Here is a 25269-nt window from a genome sequence, read left to right as displayed (position 1 = left end):
CACTGTCGCCCAGCATTTAAAACAGAATCAAATACGGGTTTAAGCCATTTCTTCAACATTTTTCAAGAACTAAACGGGTAGGGGCGATTTTCAAGAGTCATTTTCTTCCCCAAAGTGTTGGTAAGTGATTCTAAACTATTTTCTTTCAATTACCCATTACATTTTATGAATTATCAACCTAAAAGCTAGAGTTTTCATGGTAGAATTAGGGGTTAGGGTAGAAACTAGGGATTTCAGAAATTTGGGGATTTAGACCTCAAATTGAAGTCGGATTCCAAAACCAATTATATATTCGGGCTCGGGGGTGAATGGATAAATGAATTTTGGTGCGAACCTCGGGTTTTGACCAAGCGGGTCCGGGGTCGATTTTTTGACTTTTAGGAGAAAAATTTGAAAAAATTAATTTATACAATGTAATTGATTCCTTTAGTAATATTTGATATTATTGAGTCATTTTTGAATAGATACGAGTGATTTGGAGGTGAATTCTAGAGGAAAAGCTATGATTGAGAATTAAGTGGCTCTTGGAACAAGGTAAGTGTTGTGTCTAATCCTGACTTGAGGGAATTAGGAACCTTAGACTATTTGCTATGTGAAATTCATGCGAGCGGCGTATAGGTGAGGTGACGAGTACTTATGCGCCGTCAAATTACCTGTTTTCTTTTCCATGTTTCTTCCGTTTTTCTTACATTGTTTCTTCCTATGCCTAATTGCTATGTTTTTACACTAGTGTTGTTAAATTGACCGTTCTTATTATGTTTACGGATTTTCTGGTGATAATTGAGTATTTATTTCAAAGTTAAGATTGATATTTGTGGAACCAAATGTTGAAGTAAGGTTTGTACTTGTTATTTTACCTCCCTGTTGTTATTTATGCATTGCGTTATGGTGAGGGAGAGTGTTAATGCACGAAGGGTGATGTCGTGCCATATTGTGAGTGTTAATGCACGAAGGGTGATGTCATGCCATATTGTGAGTGTAAAAGCATGAAGGGTGATGCCATGCCATATTGTGAGTGTTAATGCACGAAGGGTGATGTCGTGCCATGATATGAGAGTTAATACACGAAGGGTGATGGCGTGCTGTTTCTATTGATTTTATGGTGAGATTGAGAGTAAAACCACGAAGGATGATGCCGTGCATTTTTCCTTTACTGTATTCGTTGTTTCTGTTGATTCATAGTATATTGGTTGTACTAGTTATTATTCTGCTGTAATTCTTTATCTCGTATTTCCCTCAGCATGTTTCCCCCTCCCGATAATTGTTGTCTAGCTTTTCATTACTGTTATTTGCATATACACTATTAAATTGTACAGGTTGATTTGTAGGTGCCTTGCCTTAGCCTCGTCACTAATTCGTCGAGGTTAGGCTTGACACTTACTAGTACATGGGGTCGGTTGTACTGATACTGCACTCTGCACTTTCTGTGCAGATTTTGGTACCGGCTCGGGTTGATCGAGATTTTGCTATTGGACCGCTATCCAGAGATTCAAGGTAGATCTGTCGGCGTTCACAGACCTTGAAGTCCCCGTCTCTCTTTTCTGTTCTACTGTTTCTTTCATTCAGACAGTTGTATTTCTATCAGACTATTACTTGTAGTAAATTCTAGAATGCTCGTGAATTGTGACTCCAGATCCGGGTGGTAGTAATTAATACAGTTTTTATATTATTCCGCACTTATCATATTTTATCTTAGTTAATTATTGTTATTTACTGAATGGAAATAAGGAATTCGTTTAATGATTCTCTAACGTTGGCTTGTCTAGCAACTGAAATGTTAGGCACCATCACGGTCCCGTCGGTGAAAATTCCGGATCGTAACAAGTATAATTTTTATTTTCCACCTTCCCCAGCGCTTAAATCTTTACTTCAGAGTATAAGTTTCTCCGAAAATTAAGAAAATAACCTTTTGACCCCGTTCAAATTATTTGCTTCATGAATATCAATAGGTGTTCAAACTTTCTGTTAATCCTTATCTCATGTTCTTCTTATTTCTTAGATTTTTTGCTTGGTTTTTTATCACTAATTTTTTTAACCCTTGAATCCCAATGATATAGGTCTAATTTTTCGATTTACCTTGTTCAGGCCTACGGTGACAAAAATTAACTTCAAATTTTATCATCTTCTTCTAAGCAAATAACACGAGGGTCAGACTCTAAATTCATATGAAAACTAAAGTTCAGAACCATTACTAAAGTACATCAGCTTTATGAGGTATATTCATCTCATAAAGTTCAAAGGTTTTGTAGAGTAAATTTGTATGTGCGAGCTCTGTTACTTATTAGATGAAAGTAAAAATAGGATTCAACTATAAAGAGATATAGGCATTAACCAACTAGGGAATCTTAGAAATTGAGAGGACATTGGCTTAGTAGAATGATAAGTATTAATTTTAGGATTCTAATTTCAGTAAAAGATCTATTAAGTATTATCCCTTTTCAAGATGATTTATTGTCACGACTCACGTTGGCCTATGGGAAAGTTTAGTGTATTTAGCTTTAAAATTCCAATTACACAATTGTGGTCAAATAATAAATTTTAGTTGAAGTCGACATCCTAAGTATTGAACAAAATGTTAAATATCACATACAATTTTATCCAACTTTGAACTATTATCTTTATTTGTTGAAATATCGCAGCTTTCAAACCTTCCAATTTCTTCTTTGCTTGCTATAATAGTTTAACCATATAAAGATAGATAATTTCTCTAACGTTGTTCAAACTTGAAAGAATTAAAAAAAAATTCCGACAAAGTATGTTCAATATATGTTATTATATACCTGTAAAATCTAATATTTTACTTATATATACATTATAATTTTTTGACGAAGAGTAGTAAATTGACCATCCCTAGGACGATGTAGCTTCACCCCTGCGAACGACACCGCCTTAGAGATATCAATAAAAGTGCAACAAAAATATACACACACAAAAAAGGACCAATAACATGCTTGTATCTTTTAATAAATAAAGGTAATGTAGCAAAAAATTACATGTAACTATTTTAATGGCGATCCTTTGGGCGAATTCTGACTTCAAATATTACTCCCTCCGTTCAATTTAAGTTGTCCACAATGAACCTGGCACATCCCTTAAGAAATAATAAATAAAGTACATATTTCATCATAATAACCTTAATAATAATAGCATTTTAAAAAGTCTTGGGAAATAATTTGGGAAGGAATAGTTAATGATAAGGATAAAACGGAAATTTTTTGTTGATTTTATCTTGATTTGCTAAAATTGACAAGTAAAAATAAAAAAATATATTTAGTATAGTACACAAGTAAAAGTGAATGGAGGGAATAGTTCACTAATTATGGTAATTTATTATATACATTTTTAAAAGAATCCATTTTATTAGTCTCACAAATGTTATTATTTAAAAACATATGCAATTACAGGTTTGACTTAAATTTTCATGCAACGCACGAGTATAGAGACTAGTTTTTTTAAAAGGTACGTATTAAGCTATTGAACACTTCGGTTTTTCATGGACTGTCTACTCGAAATCTCACTTATACCTATTAAGCCCAAACTATTTATCCTTTGATACCCAGGCCCAAACTATTTACTTTTCCTACCCATGCGGCCCAGACTATTTATGTGGCCCACCTATTAGCGAATTCTCATACCCGGCCCAAGCTATTTCACCCAGCAGCCCGCGTAATTAGTGAATTCCCATTGTGAGCACGTAATTTTTGCCTCACAAAAATAACTCCTACAAATTTTGCAAAAATAGTTTTTTTTTTTCTTTTCTCTAATTATTTCTAATTTTTATAGAATTTTAAGGAATTTCTTGTTAATTATTGTTTGTATTTTAATTGCATTTTGTGTATATTTAATATTTCAAAAATCATGGAAAGTACCATAAAATGTCCAAATCTTTATTGCATAGCATTTTAGGTTTTTATTAGTTGCATTATTAAACAAAAATTACAAAAAAATACAATGGTCTTGTTAACATTTTTGCTTTTAGTTTTAAACTAAATAGTGGTAAGTTAATGGAAAATAATTAAGTAAGATTAATTTTACGAATTAGACTAATTTAGGATCAAATTTAGGATTCTTATTTAATTTGTTTAGGATTTAAAAATCAAGAGAAAAAGAAATAAAGAAAGATAAGGGGTTTTTTTGTTTGATTTACTCATAATTTGGGCCAATAGCCATTTTAGCGGCCCAATTCTCAAATCCGCCCAATCCAATACTCATGGTCCAATCCGGTCCACACCCTCAACCCAAAACGACCCCATTTTGATCCCTTAAATCTCAACACTTCATCTCCATTAATCCAGCGGCTCGCAACTCCCTTCCTATCTCCCTTTTAACTGTCCGAACCGGCCCACTCCCCCAAAATGATTTCTCTCATTCTCAAAGACCACTCTCATCTCCCCCACTCAAAACCTAGCCGCCCCAAAACCCTTCACCGGCGGCACTCTCCAAATGACTCCAAATCACCACCTTACAACCTCCAGCACTCTCTCAGCTATAATCCACCTTCAATTTCTTCAAAAGCCCCATCGAATTGGTCGAATCGTAGATCTAAGAAGGTCGAAAAAACCTAAATTTGTCCTTTTCTAGTTTCTCCTCAATCTCGACCCGTTTGAACTCGAAACTTACATCAATTGATTGCTCTTGATGAGAGAAATCGATTGATGTTGGTCTAAGTTCATCTCACGGCCACCGGAATTTGTTCTGCCTGGCAGAGTTTGGTATATCCTCAGTTTTCTTCTAACCTGCGTCTATATGGCATCGATCGGTAACCTTTCGACCTTTTCTTTGTCTCAGATTAATTGTTCTTGGTTGATTTCAAATGAATCCCTATTTTTGCATTTTTAGTAGACATTTCACATATTGTTTTTACCTAGTTAGGTTAATAGTTTTAATTGCATAATAATTATCTTGTAGGCTAGTCAATCCTGATTTTGTTAGTCACCATGTTTGAATTAGGGTTTATTGGTTAAATTGTTTGATTTTTTGCACATTGTTTGCTCTATTTTGATTTCCAATCTGGTCGAATCTTTTGTGTTTAGTTTGTTTATAATTAACAAAAGTCTAAATGGGTTAAATGAGATAGAAATTTAGGAAATTTTTTGTTTGAGCTACTGAAAAAATGTTAGAAGGAAGTAAAAGGGATTAAAATGCAAATTAGTTAAAACTTGGGGTGGAAAAGAGGTAAAAACAAAAGTAAAAAGGGTAGGAAATAAAAAGAATTATCTAGAAACAGGGACAGATGTCCCTTTTCAGCAGAAAAGATGCTTTATTCCCAAATTTTAGGGACTAACATTCTAGAATTATTCCCTGATTTTTCTGTGCACACAACAGATTTCATTCTCGATATAAGACCTCATCTCCTCTCATTTTTACTCTCTCTGGATTCAAAACAGACTTTCACCCTAAGAAATCTCTGAAATTCAGATTTCTTTTCCTTCATTTTGAGACTGACTTGGAAACAGATTTGAAATTCAATTTTTCTTCTTTTTAAAAATTGAGAACTTCCCTCTCATTTGGCTATGATTCCGCATTAGAGTTTCATTGGTCTTTGGTTTTACTGCTGGATTTTTGGTTTGAAAATCAAAGCTCATGTATACTTTTTCCACTGCTATTGGCTGCTACTGTTTAAGCTGTGTTTTTCTGCTGCACTTCTCAACTTCAGAGATCTATTTTCTATCTTGTCTATCTTGCAGTAATCAGGTGCTCATCTGTAAAATTGAGTTGTTGTTTTTGACATGAATGAATCAATCTCTTTATTTGTTTCCATGAAATCCTAAACATTTACTGTATTCATATGTTGATTCTCTTATTATTAGTCTGTCGATTAGTGGATCGAAATTTAACTAACTTCATTATGGTTTGTTTCTGCTTGTTTGATGTGTTGAATAATGCAAGCCAGAACCCTTTGCCCTAACTTTTGCTTACTTGAATTGGTTGTCCAGTGTGCTCTAGACTCATTAGTATTCCTCCTTGGTTGATTTTTGTCTGTTGAAACTATTTTAGTTTGTTAAAAATATTGTATTAATCAGTTCATCATCTTCTATAGCCTGTTATTGTCTAACTAATGATTTGTGCTAAAAAATGGTATTAAGATGTGGCGGCATGGATGGATTTGACCACGAGTTGGTCGGAGTCATCTCTAAAGGAGCCAATACAGCACTTTAAATTGTAGAAGTATATAGTGTATGAGTTTCATAGTTTTTTTTCATACATTTAACAGCTCGAGGTTTCAATGGTTAGCTATAGAAATTCGTATGAGTTAAACTGAAGTTCATTGACCAGCCTTGTTAGAATAGTTATTACTAGCGTATTTGAATGGCAAATTAGTTATGAGAGATTGGTGTTGTAATTAGAATTTGAATCGTATATATTCATTTTGGGATTATGCTTAAATTACTATATTTTTCTTTCAATGATAGATGAAGTCTTGAGTCATTAAGTTTGGTTCCCAGTCATTGGGCCTAAAAACTGGCCCAACGAAGCTTTAAATAAATTTTGCAGCCCTAACAGACTTTCGACCCCTGGTCAGATTTATTTTGGGCTCGCTCAATGAGCCAGTGGTCTGTTCTTCCTCTATAAGGCAGAAGACGTTTAAACTATTACTTGAAGTCCATTTTTATATGTATATGTAATTGTTAAAAGTCCAATTTGAGTGCCTAAACAAATTTTGACTTGTGCCAGTTTTCCAGTTTAAAAATCCACATCGATGTGGTTAATTGAAATAAGAAATGTGGTTTAATTATAAGCTATCATCCATCCATAAACTCTTGATCCTCCAGTAACCCCAAATTAGTTTAGGAAAACAATTATGAATACCATAGTTTGTTTTAGGCGCGTTAATAATAATCATCGTGACTATGGGTACGGTTGTCGTGGCATAGTCATCATAAGTAATCCCCAATTGGAGTGTGCGTTTCGCGTGACTCGACCACAACTTCAAACAATAATAAACATTAAACACATTGTAGATTGCAGGTGCGTTTCACGTGGTGCGATTTGCGATGTGTAAAAATGATGGGTGTACGACAACGTAACTCGTCTCATATTAATTCCATAGAAGTTTAAAATGCAGTAATGTAATAAAAGCGGTAAAAGGAATAAAAAAGCACATAGGTTTAAAACATGTATTAAATCAGATAGCTAGGCTAATTATTAATAGTTGAGTGACCGTGCTAAAATTACAGAACTCGGGAGTGCCTCACACCTTCTCCCAGGTTAACAGAATTCCTTACCCGGTCTTCTGGTTTTGCAGACTTTAAAACATAGTCAAAATTCCTCGATTTGGGATTTAAAATGAACCGGTGACTTAGGACACCATAAATTATTCCAAGTGGCGACTTTTAATTAAATAAATAATCACATTTCGAATAATGTCACTTTAATTGGAAAAACTCCCTACCCCCTCGGAAAAAAGGAGGTGTGACAGCTCTGGCGACTCTGCTGGGGATCGAACCCAGAATCTCTAGTTCTGGGTTCAGAATTCTAGCTTAGAATAACTATTATACTTGACTTTTGTTTATTATCTTATTTTTACATGTTTGAGCCTAATGTGCTAAATGCCGCTTTTTACCGTTTTGATATTGCTTGAACTGTATATAAACTGTTACGAAACCCTTATTCTCTCTAAGTCTTCTAAATCTTCTGGGAAGTGCACGCTGGCGTGACTTCTTTTCTGTTAGTGTCATATCCCTAATTTAGAACGAGGATCGGATAAGTTGCAAAGCCGGATGATCTTTTGGTTACCGGTACGCTGCCCTTCCCCCTCCCCTCCCCCCCCCCTTCCGGCTCGAGTTGTCCGCTCGGGTTAGTCAAGTCTAGAACAATACACCCAGGTTTTAAACTTAGAATAACATAGCCTCATGCCGGATCCCTAGTAGGAACGCTTGTTTGCATCATGTGCATTTGAACTTGGGGACTCAACACAAGAGTTGGGTCCGTCTAGGACAGGTGTACCCGAAATAAAAAGACCATCCTGATGCATTTTACGTACTACTTGTGCATTTATTTGCTTCGGCTTGCATGTTGACTGGCTTTTAGAATAGGGAGGAAAAATCAAGAAAAACCAAGATTGAGGTAGGAGAGAGAAAGTCACCCGTTTCTGAAAACCCCGGTATTCAAAATATCCCGAAACTCTGCCAAATTCTTTTTTAAAAAAAGAATAAGTTATTTCTAAATAAGTCATATTTTCCTATTGCGTCAAAACTTACCGAACTACGTGGGTTTGATTCTCACCGGATGTGGGATACGTAGGCAACCTTCATCGGGTCCAGCCCCGCTTTTTTGCAAAAAATAACCAAAAATATGAAATGTTGTCATTTTGTCATAAATAAGTTAGGTGATTCCGTTTTTGCCCAAATAGCCAAAAATGTCCCGACCGGACGCCAGAAGACCGTTTTGCAAGAATAGTCGCCTATAGTCCTTTTTCTATTGTTTGTCCACTTAGCAAACACAGCCCTAAAATCTTCCCTTCTGAAGTGCTAAAGGGTCGTATCTGCAAAAGTAGCCGTGATTTGTTTTAAATTGAATTTTGCAAAAATAATCTTTTCTGATCAGTTTTCAAACAAAACTCACATGTTTTAACCCAGTCACCCTAATTTAAAAATGTGCAGAATGAGCACTGTTCAGAATTTACCGGTGAAGGTTATGGATCAGATTCCACTAGCAATCCACATGTGGTGGGAAGACTTGGGAAAACAAGGGCAAGACAAGGTCAACTGATATCTAGAGGCACTCACTAAACTATTAAAAATTCAACCTAGAAGGGATTTGATAGAGGCACTGGTTTCGTTCTGGGATCCCGCTCACAATGTTTTGTATTTCTCAGATTTTGAGCTTACACCTACCTTGGAACAAATTGCGGGTTATACCGAGAATACGGAGGGATTAAGGCACAAGTATATGATATCTCCAAGGACTGTTACTCCCCACAAGTTTCTAGACCTACTGAAAATAAACAGGCAGATCAAGACTGAAAGTCTAGTATGTGGAGCTTCCACTTTTCACTTTCTATACCAGCGGTACGAGCACTTAAGAGGATTTGAAGACCCAGAAAATGGACTCTGCAGTAAGGGAAACCGGTCAAAGTGGGAAACACATAGATGCTTTGCCTTCATGGTTGCATTTTTAGGCCTTTTAGTGTTCCCGAGGGAGGACAGGTGCATTGATTTGCGTGTAGCGAAAGTTGTCCATGTTTTGACTACCCAGGCCAAGAGTACCCTCGCGCCCATGATCGTATCAGATATATTCCGAACTCTCACATCTTGTAAGGCCGAAGTCAGGTTTTTTGAAGGGTGCAATCTGTTATTGCAAATGTGGATGATCGATCACCTTTGTTACCGTCCCCGATACATGAACTATGGGTCTACGGAAAAAAAAAAGCATCGAAGAGTTTAGTACACGAGTAACAGGGTTCGAAATGCCGGAAGGGGTCAAAGATTGGATATTCCGCCTTCGTTCTATAACTGCGGATCAGATATGGGTGTTTAACAGGCGGGCTGGGATGGGCTGAACACAAAAAAACCAGCCCGTCTGTTTAACGTTGCGGGCTGAGTTAGCGGGCTGTACTTTTTTGGGGTTTTTTTTGTCCGTCCATGTTTGGGCTAGACCGGGCCGTGCAATTTTTTTTTTTAAGTAAATTTTATTTTTCATATTCCATGTTATTGATACTTAAGTGTTTTCAAACTTTTAAGGCTTAGAATTAAACTTTAAAATTTGAATTTTATAATTTTAAAATTAAAATTTGAAAGTAAGTGGTTACAAAAAATTATTTAGTAAGACCAATAGGCGATATGTAAAGATCAAGCTCCGAAGACTTTCATTTGATATTTTTATTGAATAATATATAATACTTCAAATTAAATTGCAAGTTCTTTTTTGATTTTGTTATTTTTGAACTTGCAAATTAAAAGTTTACAACAATTATAAAAAATAAAAATAAAAATAGTACATCACATACTTTGCATTATTTTTGTAAGTTCATCCATGTCAACATGATGTTCTTGGTTTCCGACATTGGTTGAATCAGAACCATAAACCATTATATCTCTAATTTCTTGGTCCTTCGCTTCATATACCTCGTCATGCCTTTGATTTTGCCATTCTGATCTTATCCAATCTTTGAAGCACACTAGAATTTCCAAAGCGTTGTTGCCCAGTGAATGACGGGTATCTCCTAGTTGCTGCCTTGCTTGGCTAAATGCGCTCTATGATGCGACTGTTGAAATCGGCACATTTAGCACGTCTCGAGCCATGGCCGAAAGAACAGAAAATTGATTTGAGTTGCTCCTCCACCAACCCAGTGGTAGAAAGTTCTTTGTGCAGGGCTCTGCTGACTTTTGCAAGTAGAATTAAAGTTCATCAATATTCCTGCTACTGGTTTGTTGATGCTCCCCTAGTGTAGACCAAATCAAGTAATCTCCAACACCATCATTATCATCCAAAGCACTGGTCCCAGATGTTGAAACTGAACTTGAAGGAATATTTGCATCTACAGCAGAAGAAGCATCAACAATGTTAGCATAATAATTATATAATATTTCTAAATATTTGTGTAGATCAGAAATACAAGTGTCAATATCAGGAGTTTCAGATGGTCCAATATCCATATAAGAATATAATGCAGTGATTAATTGGCGACAAGTGGCCATTTTGATAGAAGGGTTTAAAATAGCACCAATTAGGTAAATAGGGGGAATTGGGTAGAAATATTTTTTAAACTTATCTAGCATAGATTCAACAACAGAAGTATATCCTTCTTTCTTCTTCAAATTATGTAGTAAAAGAAAAATTTCAGCAATATGAACTAAACCATTTGCAATAGTAGGATAATTTACAATATTTGATTTTGACCATTGGCAACGGTCCAAAATAAATAATTAAAAAAACCGTTAAAAAATGGGCTGAACCGGGCTGAAGCCCGTTAATTAGCAGGTTTCGGTGCACCGGTATCAAAAAACTGTATGTTTGAAACCCGCTCCCCGCCCAACCCGTCCCAGCCTGCCCCCCACGCTACAGTACCGGGCTGACCCGGGCTGAACCGGGTTGTAAACGGGTCAGCCCGACCCGATTAACAGGTATAGGATCAGATAGAGTGGACATTAGGTTAGATTCCCGTTGATAAGATTGTTTATATGCCCGCCACCGGTCCTTGCTTCCTTCTAATGGGTCTCCGAAGCATCCAGCCCTATGCCCCGTATCGGGTGTTGAGACAACTTGGAAGATGCCAAACAGTTCCTAGAGATGAAGATCTTAGTACTCATGTGGTTGAAATCTGCTCCGAGGCTCAATTTCCTGAAGAAGTGGTTCGCCATATTTGGAACGAATGCCAGTATTTGGGGGCAAACACCCGAGTAAGCGATTTGTCCAAGGGCGAGGTTTTACCGGGTTATCTTGCTTGGTATGGAAAGAGAGTCGTGACGAATGATGAATCTGACAGGCAGACTAAAAGGCCTCATATCCAAGAATTTGTCGACGCATCGCAAGAACAATGGGCTTGGTTAGCCAAAGAGAATGACTATCGGACTACCATAAGCAAACTAGAATATCAAATCAGAAATATCAAATTTGATAGTAGTTTGCAGGCCGTTGTGGATGAAGGGGAAAAGAAAAAGTTGGCTCAGGAAAATGAAGCCCTCCGAGCTGAGATTCAGAAAATAAAAATAGCCGCTGAAAACCCGGGAAGAAGCAAAAAGGATGAAAGACTCATAAGCAGTCTTAGGCGAAAAGTGTGTAATTATGGGGCTAATCTGACAAAGGCTGAGGAAGAATTGGCAAGAGCTCGGGCAAAACTAGCAAAAAATGCAGAAGAACGGACAAGGTGTGTTCAGCAGTTAAAGTAAAAGTATGATAGAGGGGTCGCGATCTTAAGGGAAAAGCTGACTAATCTCGAAAATAAAATGTTCCAACAGATAAAGGATTTCAAAGCAGAAAGAGAGCATTGCTATACATTGATTGCCCGATTGGAAGAAGACATACAACAATTGCAAGGTCAAAACCATATGGTCACGCAGGTGTTGGAGGCCTGATCTCAGCAAATTGGATGCTTGCTCCAAGAAAAGGGTGTCATTAGAATGAGGATTAAAGAAATCGATGATTACGTCGCAATGAAGTGCCATGAATGCGAAGATATGACCAGGTCCATGTTCTTTGCTTCTATGATGACCTTTGTCCGTCACGTGATGGCTGATTTAGAGTACCTTTAAGAAGAGATTGTACGCAGGCCCGCGTCGAGACCGACTGATGTCTCGCGGGCCCCCGGAATAGTATTGGAGGCTCTTATGTATTCTTGATTTTTTTTTTATTTATTTATTTTTGGCTTTGAGTCTGTATTTTACCTTTTCGAGTCTGTTTATCTTTTCCAAGTCTGTTTGTTTTTCTGTTTTGAGTCTGTATGTTTAATCGTCAATATTTCCAAAGTCTTTGTAATTGAAAAACCCAAAAAGATTTTATTTAATGAAATATTGAAAAATGCAAAATTTTCTTTTCTTTTATTCTGTATTTATTTTCTGAACTACGTAATAATCTGATTCATGCGGCGTCATGATACGTAGACAATGCCCATCGGATTCGATCATAACTATAGACAATCTGAGTGAAAAATAAACTGAAAATGAGTGAAAAAGGAGAGAGAAAGAAAAAGGAAAAATTGAGTGAAAAAGAAAGAAAAGAGTGAAGAAATAAAAGTGCGGAAAACAGCAAAGAGAAGAGAAAAGAAATCAGGATTTGAAATTTGAGAAAAGAGATAGCAAAGCTGGGATGAAACACATAGCCGTTGCAAAATATTTAGAAACGTTTAACTGTTCAGGTGCATTGCATCTCCAATATGTGATTCTCTATCTGTCAAATGTCTCAAACTGACAAGGTTGTTGTGTGTGCAAGTTTAGACAGGTCCTGTTTGGTGGTTGGTTTTGTTGGTAATCTGGCTTCCCATCCTTACTTCACAAGATCCAAAGGCAGTGTTCCTATGGCCTCCGAAAGTCATCTACCAATTATTGATCCTTCTGAGGATAGCCTGGCATCGGTTATCCCACAGTCAGAATCAGCAACTGCTGAAGAAAACAGAAGGTTGCGTTGCCGTATGTTAGAGATGTGGGACGTTTGGTCTAATGGCAAAGAACTGCCCAGTATAATCCCCGGGTTTCCTGAACTGCTTCCCAGGACAAGCGGAACCTCCAACGTCCCCATTCCCGTAACCAACCCATTCATCCTGTTTGGGTACCCCACTATATTAGCTAATTTCACCGATATGCCTTCTGAGGTTTGCCCCCAGGCACTGTTTTCGGGAGTATCTTCTACAGTATTCATCGCACCACCAGTCTCTACTACGGCACTTCCAACAGTGCCTAGGCCATGCTTCGAACCATCAGCTTTCACTTTTCAAGTACCACAATTTTAGCTAGACACAGCTCATGTCATCCTAAACCCCTACCCTCAGCACCCGCAATACGAGTCTCCAGTAGAACAGGAAAGAACGGAAAGAAACCCCGAGCAGGAAAAAATGGCTCGGGAGATGAAAAGTCCCGAACAAAGTCTTCAGAACATGCAAGGCCTGAGTGGCCAAAAGAGTGTCTCGTACTTCGATCTATGTATGTTTCCTCATGTTCATTTGCCCGTTGGCTTTAAAATGCCAAAATTCGAAAAGTACGATGGGCACGGAGACACGATCGCTCATTTGAAAAGATATTGCAATCAACTGATAGGGGCGGGTGGAAAAGAAGAACTTTTGATGGCCTATTTTGGGGAGATCTTGACGGGAATTGCGTCAGAATGGTACATGGACCAGGACATATTCCATTGGCATATTTAGGACGACTTAGCCCGAGATTTTGTCACGAAATTTCAATACAATGTTGATATAGCTCCAGATAGGAATTCCCTGACCAATTTCAAGAAGAAAACTGCGGAAAGTTTCCGTGAATACGCTATCAAGTGGCGTGAGCAAGCAGCCAGAGTGAAACCGCTTATGGATGAGACAGAAATGGTCAATGTTTTCTTGCAGGCCTAAGAGGCCGATTACTTTCAAAACATGATGTCTGCCATGGGCAAACCTTTTGCAGAAGGCCATAAAAATCAGAGAAATGGTAGAAAATGGCCTGAAAACTAGCAGAATCATAAGTCAATCTGCTTTGAGAGCCACCTCCCAAGCCATCCAGAACGGCTCAGGAGGTTTAGCAAATCAAAAGAAGAGGGAAGAAGGAGCCATGATGGATTCAGGTTCGAGAGGCCCCCGTCGATCACGTGATCACTCCTACCTGCCTCCTAGAACCCCACAACACTACTACCCCTATCAAGATGCAGCATATGCCGTGGCACCGCCTCCCTATGCGGTGATGAATGCCCAACCCTATACACGGCCACAACAGCATTGCAACCAAAACTGAGCTCCACTTCCCAGACATAACCATCCTCACCAAGCTCCATATAACCCCTGTCCACCACAAAACAACTACCAACATAATACACGCCCCCGTGAACCTCCTAGGAGAAGCGACTTCACCCCTATTGGTGAGTCCTACTCTAGCATGCTTCCAAAATTAATCCAGATAGGTCTATTGTAACATGTGCCTCCAAATCAGCAAAATCTGAAATCTCCATCATACCGGCCCGGTACCAGGTGTGCCTATCATTCGGGGGAAGAGGGTCATGATACGGAGGATTGTTGGACTCTCAAGAGGGCAGGTGAGAATCTGATAGAACAAAAACGAGTGGTGCTGAGGGACGAAGAAGTCCCCAATGTGACTAATAATTCATTACCGGCGCACAATAGCAGGCCGGTCATTGGAATAATTTGTGATGATAAAGAGTTTGATCCAGCCTTGAAAGCTATCATCGCCAATGCCGATTCAGAGGCAAGACCCAAAGCGGCGGCGAAACAAGCCAGAAATGAGAAGAAAATCACTCCAATCCCTCAAGTTGCAGAAAAAGCTGTAGAAACAAAAACCGAGGCAGCACCTGCTAAGGACGTAATTCTCTATATTCCTAAGTCCCCAAGGAAGGAACAACTCATGTTGAAAACTCCCAAAAGATTTGAGCAAATGAAAGTCACGCTAAATATACCAAAGTTATATGTGCCAAAAGGGACTTATATGGCGCGAGGGCCGGTAATTCCTCCAAGGCTGACTGAGCCCGTGGTTATCAGCCGCGCACCACAGAGCCCTATGAGAGACCCCACTACAGTCCCTTGAAATTATAACAAAATAGTGGTTACTTACAAAGGGAAAGAGATTATGGGAGAGGTGAACGAAATGAACCAATCTGGGAAGTACCACAACCTAGAAGAGCTAAAGAAGTTAAAACTGAACAATGATAAATGGTTTCCGCCCAAGAAGCCTGCGAGCGCTGAAGAAGCAGAAGAATTTTTTCGAAAAATGAAAACTTCGGAATATGCCATAGATGATCAACTCCGGAAGACTCCTTCCTAGGTTTCACTTTTATCCCTGTTGTTGAGCTCAAATGAACATCAGAAGGTACTCTTGAAAACATTAAAAGAGGCATATGTCCTGGTTGAAACTTCAGTTGAACAATTGGAGAGAATGGCTGAACGATTCTTCAAAGTCAACAGGATTTCTTTCAGCCGCGATGATTTACCCAGAGGGAGCTGCCCACAACAAAGCCCTTTACTTGACAGTCAAATGTGAAGGTTATTATGTGAAGAGAGTCATGCTAGATGGTGAGTCCTGGGTCGACATTTTCCCTCTCTCTACGCTCCAAAGGATGGAAATTGGAACATAAAGAATTTGACCAAACAATGTCTGTGTGTGCACTTTTAATGGTGTCAAGCGAGAAACAATAGGGAAAATTTATTTGATTTTGACCATTGGCCCTGTGGATTTCGAAGTGACTTTCCAGGTTCTGGACATGGATACTTCATATAATTTTCTCCTAGGAAGACCATGGATTCACGCTGCAGGGAATGTGCCCTCCACTCTCCATCAAATGGTCAAATTTGAGTATGAAAACCAAGAAATTGTTGTACATAGGGAGGATGAAAAGTCCATTTACAGGGACCCTTCAGTCCCGTGTCTCGAAGCTAGAGAAGAAAGTGAGCACATTGTCTATCAAACCTTCGAAATTGTGGTCGCCGACCAATGCGAAGAAGGGGCCCCGTTCCCTCAACCTTGCTTATCTAATGCCCCGATCATGGTTGCCACTGAAATGATTAAACATGGGTACAAGCACGGAAAGGGGCTCGAGGTATCTCTACAAGTCATCATAGAGCCCGTTACTTCAACCGCCAATGAGAAGTTCTTCGGCGTAGGTTTCTGAGCTACAGAGGCCGTTAGAAAATGGGCTGATGAGCGCAAGAAAAATGAGTGAGTCCTGCCTCAGCCCATTCCGTATCTCGCCAAGTCATTTGATATGTAGAAGAAGAAGAAGAAGAAGAAGAAGAAGAAGAAGAAGAAGAAGAAGAAGAAGAAGAAGAAGAAGAAGAAGAAGAAGAAGAGGAGGAGGAGGAGGAGGAGGAGGAAGAAGAAGAAGAAGAAGAAGAAGAAGAAGAAGAAGAAGAAGAAGAAGAAGAAGAAGAAGAAGAAGAAGAAGAAGAAGAAGAAGAAGAAGAAGAAGAGGCATTCACGGCCGAAGAGATTGAGGACATTTGTGAAGCCATGAAACAAATGATGTATGGGTCCCACATGGTCCAGGGAAGGCACAAGCGCTGCTGAGGTGTTGTACATGGGACCAAATGCCAAGCTGCAGAATTGGAAAGCTACCCCATTCCCTGTCAGGCGGGAATCCCGGTAGTCCAGTCTTGCCATCTTTTCTACATTACGAGTTATTTCAGGGTGTAACTCGAATGTTTTTATTTTATTGTCTTTTGATTTCAATGTAAACCCTCTTATCTTCAATTCAATGAAATGAAATCAATATTTCATCATATATGGATGTCTCCTTTTTCTTTATTATGATTTTGCTATTTTTCTTATCTTTTTCTTTTTTCAGTTCTAACAATGCGGACTTAAATAACATGACATGCTTGCGGACTTCATGCCCAGATCCTAAAACGCTATCTAAATGTGAAATAATGAATCAAGAACTAGAATATGACGAAGATGAGGCTTTTAGGGAAATAAATCTAGAACTGGAACAATTTGAGAATAAGCCTAAGCCAAACTTAAATGAAATTGAGCCAGTTAATTTGGGTAGTCCAGAAGAGGTTCGGGAAACCATGATAAGCATTCACGCCAATGAAAGAACTAGAGATGCATTGATCCGACTTTTGTCTGAATTCAAAGATGTGTTTGCATGGTCCTATGATAATATGCCAGGGCTGAGTGTTGATTTGGTGGTACATAAATTGCCAACTTATCCCGGTTATCCACTCGTCCAACAAAAGCAGAGAATGTTTAAAACGGATATCAGTGATAAGATCAAAGAAGAAGTCACCAAACAATTAAAAGCTGGTGTTATTCTGGTGGTCCGATACACCACATGGTTGACTAGCGTGGTCCTAGTGCCAAAGAAAGACGGGAAAACCCGAGTGTGTGTTGATTATCGGAATTTGAACAAAGCAAGCCCTAAGGACAACTTCCCATTGCCAAACATCCACATTCTTGTTGACAACTGTGCCAAACATGAGATACAGTCTTTCGTGGATTGTTATGCTGGATATCACCAAGTTCTGATGGATGAAGAAGACGCAGAAAAGACGGCTTTCACCATACCTTAGGGTACTTACTGTTACAGGGTCATGCCATTTGGTCTGAAAAATGTTGGGGCGACCTACATGAGAGTTATGACTGCCATCTTTCATGACATGATGCACCAAGAAATTGCGGTGTATGTGGATGATGTGATCATTAAGTCCAGAATGCAGGAAGACCATGTGCGGGATTTGAGGAAGTTCTTTGAGCGTCTGCGCATGTATGATTTGAAATTGAACCCAGCTAAATGTGCATTTGGAGTTCCATCTGGAAAACTTCTAGGGTTTATAGTCAGCCGAAGGGGTATCGAGTTAGATCCAATAAAGATAAAGTCTATTCAGGATTTGCCACCTCCGAGAACCAAAAAAGAGGTCATGAGTCTGCTAGGAAGACTGAATTACATAAGCAGGTTCATTGCTCAGCTTACTACCATATGTGAGCCCATATTTAAGTTGCTGAAGAAAGATGCGGCGATTAAATGGACGGATGAATGTCAAGAGGCTTTTGATAAAATAAAACAATATCTGTCAAATCCGCCAGTGTTGGTTCCGACCGAGCTAGGAAGACCTTTGTTCTTGCACCTGACAGTTTTAGAAAATTCTTTCGGCTGTGTCTTGGGGCAACATGATATGACCGGGAAGAGAGAGCAAGCCATATACTGCCTGAGCAAGAAGTTCACCAGTTATGAAGCCAAGTATACTTTGTTGGAAAGAACTTGTTGCGCCCTAACTTGGATTGCCCAGAAGCTTAGACATTATCTTTTGGTTTACACTATATATCTCATAACCAGAATGGATCCTCTGAAGTACATATTCCAGAAACCAATGCCCAACGGGAAGGTTAGCAAAATGGCAAATCCTGCTCACGGAGTTTGACATTGTCTATGTCACCCGCACGGCAATGAAAGCTCAAGCCTTGGCGGATCATCTAGCTGAGAACCCAGTTGATGATGAATACCAACCCCTAAGTACTTACTTTCCGGACGAGGAAGTAAATCCAGTTGAAGTAATTCCAGAAGATACCCCTTAGATGTTCTTTTATTCCAGAAGGTTGTCGGAATTGGGGCAATTTTGGTTTCGCCCACTGGTCAGCACTATCCGACCACAACCCGACTTCAGTTCTTCTATATAAACAACACCTCCGAGTATGAAGCTTGCATCATGGGCATGAATATGGCAGTTAATCTGGATGTGGAAGAATTATTAATCATGGGGGATTCTGATTTGATCATTCGGCAAGCCCAAGGTGAATGGGAAACCCGAGATATCAAGCTTATTCCATACAAGCAACATGTGAAAGATCTTAGCAAATGGTTCAAGTCCGTAGAGTTCAGGTATATCCCTCGATTCCACAATGAGTTAGCTGACGCACTGACTACTTTGGCCTCAATGCTGCCATATCCGGGCAATGTCCATATTGACCCACTGGAAATCCAAATTCGAGAAAGGCATGGTTATTGTAATGCAATTGAAATAGAACCAGATGTTCAGCCATGGTATCATGATGTCAAAAGGTTTTTGAAAAGAAAGGAATATCCCGAACATGCCAGTGGAGATCAAAAGAGAACTATCAGAAGGCTTGCCAGCAGTTTCTTTTTTAGCGGAGAAGTCTTGTACAAAAGAACTCCAGATTTGAATCTTTTAAGGTGCGTAGATGCCCAAGAAGCTGAAAAGATCATGAACAAAGTGCATTCGGGAGTATGTGGGCCCAACATGAACGGATATGTCCTTACAAAGAAAATCCTGCAGGCAGGTTATTACTGGATGACCATGGAAAAGGATTGCTTCAGTTTTGTCCGGAAATGCCATCAGTGTCAAATACACGGTGACCTGATTTATGCATCGCCTTCAGAATTGCATCCTATGTCAGCGCCTTGGCTATTTATTGCCTGGGGTATGGATGTCATTAGGCCGATCAAGTCAAAAGCTTCAGATGGGCATAAATTCATCTTGGTTGCTATTAATTATTTCACAAAGTGGGTTGAAGCAGTCACTTTCAAAGTTGTCACCCAGAAAGCGGTGGTAGACTTCGTGCATTTCAACATTATTTGTCATTTTGGTATTCCTAAAACTATCATTACAGACAATGCTGCAAATCTGAACAGCCACTTGATGAGGCAGGTATGCGAACAATTTAAGATTACGCATCGTAACTCTACCCCTTATCAGCCCAAAGCTAATGGCACCGTTGAAGCTGCAAACAAGAATATCAAGAAGATCCTTAGGAAAATGATTCAAAGTTCTAGACAATGGCATGAAAAGCTGTCTTTTGCATTATTGGGATATCGCATAACCGTGCGCACATTAGTCAGGGCCATGCCTTACTTATTGTTTATGGCACTGAAGCCGTAATACCTGCAGAAATTGAAATTCCCTCTCTTCGAATCATTGTTGAGGCTGAGATCGAGGATGATGAATGGGTCAAGACCCGATTGGAACAATTAACTATGATTGATGAAAAGCGAATGGCTGCAGTTTGCCACGGGCAGTTGTACCAACAAAGAATGGCCCGTGCCTATAACAAGAAAGTGCGGCTTAGGAAATTCGAGGTGGGGCAACTCGTTCTGAGACATATTCTCCTGCATCATGAGGAAGCAAAAGGAAAATTTGCTCAAAATTGGAAAGGTCCGTACATTATAAGAAAATTATTGCCGAATGGAGCGTTGTACTTGGGAGACATTGAAGGAAATGACCCCGAAACAACTGTCAATGCAGATGCGGTCAAGAGGTATTATGTTTGACCCTATTCGCAACTTTAATATTCTCTGATTGGGATGACGAAGGCTTTCATTCTCGCTACCCAAATACCATTAACCCTTTTCCCAACCCTTTGAGTCGGTTACATTTCTTTAATTACCCTCTTTGGAACCTAAAGATATTACTAAAAAAAAAAAGAAACAAGAAAGAAAAAGAGAAGAAAACCAAAACAAAGAAGACAAAAAAAATGGTAGAAGAAAAAAAAAATAGAAAGAAAAAGACAAAAGAAAATTAGAAACAAAGTTCGTTGAACTACGTTCGACTTGATTCCAAAAGGATACGTAGGCAGCCTCTCTCTAGGGTTCAGTCACACCAAAATAAAAATCCAAATTCTCCCAAAAGTGAAACTGGGGCAGATGTTATAATATTTCGGCGATGGTCTCGCCTAAAAGGTTCCAAAGTTGTAATTCAATCCAAATGCATTCTACCCTAAAATCATGTTCAAGTCCTTCCGATCGATTGGCAAAGAGGTTCAAAATGGGAGGATACAGTTACTTGGATCCGATGCAACCAAATGAGAGAAATAAAATGAGAGAGTCTTATTGGTGAAAACCCTCACGGGCACCGTAAGGCGACGGTAAGCATAGAAATTGAAAATGAGAGAGTCTTATTAGTGAAAACTTACAAAGAGCACTATAAGGCGATGGTGAGAAGAGAAATGAGAGAGGTTAGCTGGTGAAAACCCGCAAAGGGCGCCACTGATCGAAAAAGAGGATCCTCAGTCACTGACATTGACACAGTCCTGGGCAAGATTTCTCGGTTTCGAGGCAAAAGTTGTGATAAATTTCTGAGAGTCAGACGGTTCACACAGATCAGGCATCCAGTCCAAAAGGCATGTCATGTTCATTGAAGTCTGCATGTACTCCAGATAAGTCCTTCTTTCTCTTCCCCGAAAGGGACACCTCTTGTCTAAATTCATTATCCATTATATTGTTTGTTTTTTTTGAATCCCTTTCGGTCTAACTCTGTTCCAAACTAAGGCAAAGAAGGGATGGCAAGACTGATTTATAGGGTTCTCATTTGATACAAGCCAATATGCAAAAGGGCACCCAACCTCGGCAGGGGCATCAAGTCGGCTCCGACTGGCAATGATGGTCTATGCCTCAAAGTCAAATACTCTTAAAATAAGAAAAGCAAAGTCAAATGCCCACAAAGTCAAAATAAAGTTGAAAAGGTTAAGTCCGGCGTGGCTAACCGTCTTGGCAAAGTTTGAAAAGTCAAAGATTCCCCAACGCTCTGAAGTTAAATTTAGAGGAAAGAATTGAAAAGCCTACAAAGGCAAAATGAAGCTGAAAAAGATTATGTCCCACGCGACCAACTGTCATGGTAAAGTTTTAGAAAAGCCAAGGGTTCTCCGAGGCCAGAAATGAAGTCGGTGTTAAGGGAGAACCAGTTGCAGCTGAAAGTACCATCAAAGAAGACGGCTGAGATCAAGTGACAGAATCACTCAAGGCCGCAAAACCAACCACCGTTTCAAACTGACAAATTGTTCTTTGTTTGAACCACAAGAAACAGGTGTAATCCAAAGCAACATTGCAAGAAGCAGGTGCAACCAAAAAGAAAATCACGCGGAGACTGAAATAGCTCTACAGCAACAACCATTCCAAAAAAGGGAAGTCTTCTCCAAATTCTTTCCCGCATTTACTCATTCTCTAAAAAAAAAAAAAAATCAAAATCATAGTAGTATAGGGTCTCCAATCCCTAGCTGCATTTTCTAACATAGGGTCTCCACTCCCTATTGATTTTATTTGAGACATAGGGTCTCCACTCCCTAGTTAATTTTATTTTAGACATAGGGTCTCCACTCCCTAGTCTGCTTTTCCAACATAGGGTCTCCACTCCATAGTTGATGTTTATTTTAGACATAGAGTCTTCACTTCCTAGTCGCTTTTCCAACATAGGGTCTCCACTCCCAAGTTGATTTTATTTTAGACATAGGGTCTCCACTCCCTAGTCTCGCTTTTCCAACATAGGGTCTCCACTCCCTAGTTGATTTTATTTTAGACATATGGTCTCCACTCCCTAGTCGCTTTTTCAACATAGGGTCTTCATTCCCTAGTTGATTTTATTTTAGACATAGGATCTCCACTCCCTAGTTGAAGTTCTTTTAGACATACGGTCTCCACTCTCTAGTCTGATTTTCCAATACATATAGAGTCTCCACTCCCTAGTCTACTTTTCCAACATAGGGTCTCCACTCCCTAGTTGATTATATTTTTAGACATAGGGTCTCGACTCCCTAGTTACTTTTCCAACATAGGGTCCCCACTCCCTAGTTGATGATATTTTAGACATAGGGTCTCCAGTCCCTAGTCGTTTTTACAACAATGGGTCTCCACTCCCTAGTTGATGATATTTTAGACATACGGTCTTCACTCCCTAGTCTCTTTTCCAACATAGGGTCTCCACTCCCTAGTTGATGATATTTTAGACATAGGGTCTCCATTCCATGGTAGCTTTTCCAACATAGGGTCTCCACTCCCTAGTTGATGATATTTTAGACATAGGGTCTCTACTCCCTAGTCTCTTTTCCAACATAGGGTCTCCACTCCCTAGTTGATGATATTTTAGACATATTGTCTCCACTCCCTAGTCGTTTTTCCAACAATGGATCTCCACTCCCTAGTTGATGATATTTTAGACATAGGGTCTCCACTCCCTAGTCTCTTTTCCAACATAGGGTCTCCACTCCCTAGTTGATGATTTTTAGATATAGGGTCTCTACTCCCTAGTCACTTTTCCAACATAGGATCTCACTCCCTAGTTGATGGTTTTTAGACATAGGGTCTCCACTCCCTAGTCGTTTTTCCAACATAGGGTCTCCACCCCCTAGTTGATATTTTTAGACATAGGGTCTCCACTCCCTAGTCGCTTTTCCGACATAGGGTCTCCACTCCCTAGTTGACGATTTTTAGACATAGGGTCTCCACTCCCTAGTCTCTTTTCCAACATAGGATCTCCACTCCCTAGTTGATGTTTATCTTAGACATATGATCTCCACTTCCTAGTCTCTTTTCCAACATAGGGACTCCACTCCCTAGTTGATGAATTTTAGACATAGGGTCTCCACACCCTAATCGTTTTTCCAACATAGGGTCTCCACTCCCTAGTTGATAATTTTTAGACATAGGGTCTCCACTCCCTAGTCTCTTTTCCAACATAGGGTCTCCACTCCCTAGTTGATGTTTATTTTAGACATAAGGTCTCCACTCCCTAGTTTACTTTTCCAACATGGGGTCTCCACTTCCTAGTTAATTTTATTTTAGACATAGGTTCTCACTCCCTAGTTGATTTTATTTTAGACAAAGGTTCTCCACTCCCTAGTCTCTTTTCCAACATAGGGTCTTCACTCCCTAGTTGATTTAATTTTAGACATAGGGTCTCCACTCCCTAGTCTCTTTTCCAACATAGGGTCTCTACTCCCTAGTTAATTTTTATTTTTAGACATAGGGTCTTCACTCCCTAGTCTCTTTTCCAACATAGGGTCTCCACTCCCTAGTCGATATTTCCCAACATAAGGTACATCAATCTTGAGTTGAGGTATCATTTTGACAAAAAGGAACACCATCCCAAAAAAAATCATCATCATGATCTTTTGAGGGTACACCATTCCCGACCTTTTATTACTTTCAATAATGAAGTAGTATAGAGTTTTGTTATAATAACTTACGAAATTTTTTTAGTAAAAACTGGGGCAGAAAAATTTCGTTCATTCATTTATTTTGGTGTCTGAGCAGGTTTTTACCTCGAGGCACAGGGTTAGAGATAACCAAAAAGAAGTCTCAATACAAAATAGTGAAAGAAATGGAAAAGAAGTGAGCTCAAAGTGCAGAAGCGGAGAAAAGATATGGACTGCTCAAGACATGACTGAAGCCATAAGCTCTGCATGTCCCGTCTTGATTAGAAAAGCTGAAGAAGAATGAACTAGCACCTGCAGCTAGCAAGCATCAAGATTCAGATCAGAGTCTGCGTGAAGAACCAGCCAAGACTCACGATCAAACTTCAGAAGACTTATAGATAGGAATCTTGTAATTCGTAGTTGATAGGCTTAGTTAGTCTTTTTCATTTTTGAATTTGGTGTAATAAGGAGCTCAGCAAGCAGCAATAGCAGCAGCAGCAGTGAAATCACAGCTTCTCGGTAGTCTCAGCTACCAAAACTTCTAGAACTATACCGACGTGATTCCTTTATAGCCAAGGATATGTAGGCAACCTCCGAAGCAAGGTTCGGTCAAAGTTTTTTAAAATGCTTCCCATGGAGTGTCCAACGGGCAAATATTGCTCGTAATTTCTCACTTTATCTTTGCCCGAAATCTCTTCATGTTTCCGAGCAAAGAGGGGCAGCTGTGAGCACATAATTTTTGCCTCACAAAAAATACTCCTACAAATTTTGCAAAAATAGGTTTTTTTTTCTTTTCTCTAATTATTTCTAATTAGAACTTTTAGGAATTTCTTGTTAATTATTGTTTGCATTTTATTTGCATTTTGTGCATATTTAATATTTCAAAAATCATGAAAAATATCACAAAATATCCAAATCTTCATTGCATAGCATTTTAGGTTTTTATTTGTATTTTTAGGATTTAATTACATTTATTAGTTGCATTATTAAACAAAAATTACAAGAAAATACAATGGTCTTGTTAACATTTTAGCTTTTAGTTTTAAATTAAATAATATTAAGTTAATGGAAAATAATTAAGATAGATTAATTTTACGAATTAGACTAATTTAGGATTCTTATTTAATTTGTTTCGGATTTAAAAATCAAGAGAAAAAGAAATAAAGAAAAATAAGGGTTTTTTTTTTGTTTGATTTACTCATAATTTGGGCCAATAGCCATTTTAGCGGCCCAATTCTCCAATCCGCCCAGTCCAATACTCATG

The 25269-nt window shown here is 39.0% G+C and overlaps 1 protein-coding gene across 2 annotated transcripts in view; it reads left to right on the top strand.

Annotated features, from left to right (window-relative positions):
* Positions 1–5316: 5316 nt before the first annotated feature.
* The window catches only part of LOC107788842 (putative U3 small nucleolar RNA-associated protein 11), a 29364-nt gene continuing 9411 nt past the window's right edge, over positions 5317–25269 (top strand). For both annotated transcript variants that reach the window (XR_001648712.2, XM_016610571.2), the window contains exon 1: positions 5317–6191. The gene's annotated coding sequence lies outside the window, so the exon portion shown is untranslated. The remainder of the gene's footprint in view (positions 6192–25269) is intronic.

Source organism: Nicotiana tabacum, chromosome 4 (assembly GCF_000715075.1).
Source record: "Nicotiana tabacum cultivar K326 chromosome 4, ASM71507v2, whole genome shotgun sequence".
Taxonomy (NCBI): domain Eukaryota; kingdom Viridiplantae; phylum Streptophyta; class Magnoliopsida; order Solanales; family Solanaceae; genus Nicotiana; species Nicotiana tabacum.
The sequence above is the reverse complement of the archived record's forward strand: the minus strand, read 5'-3'. Positions and strand labels throughout refer to the sequence as shown.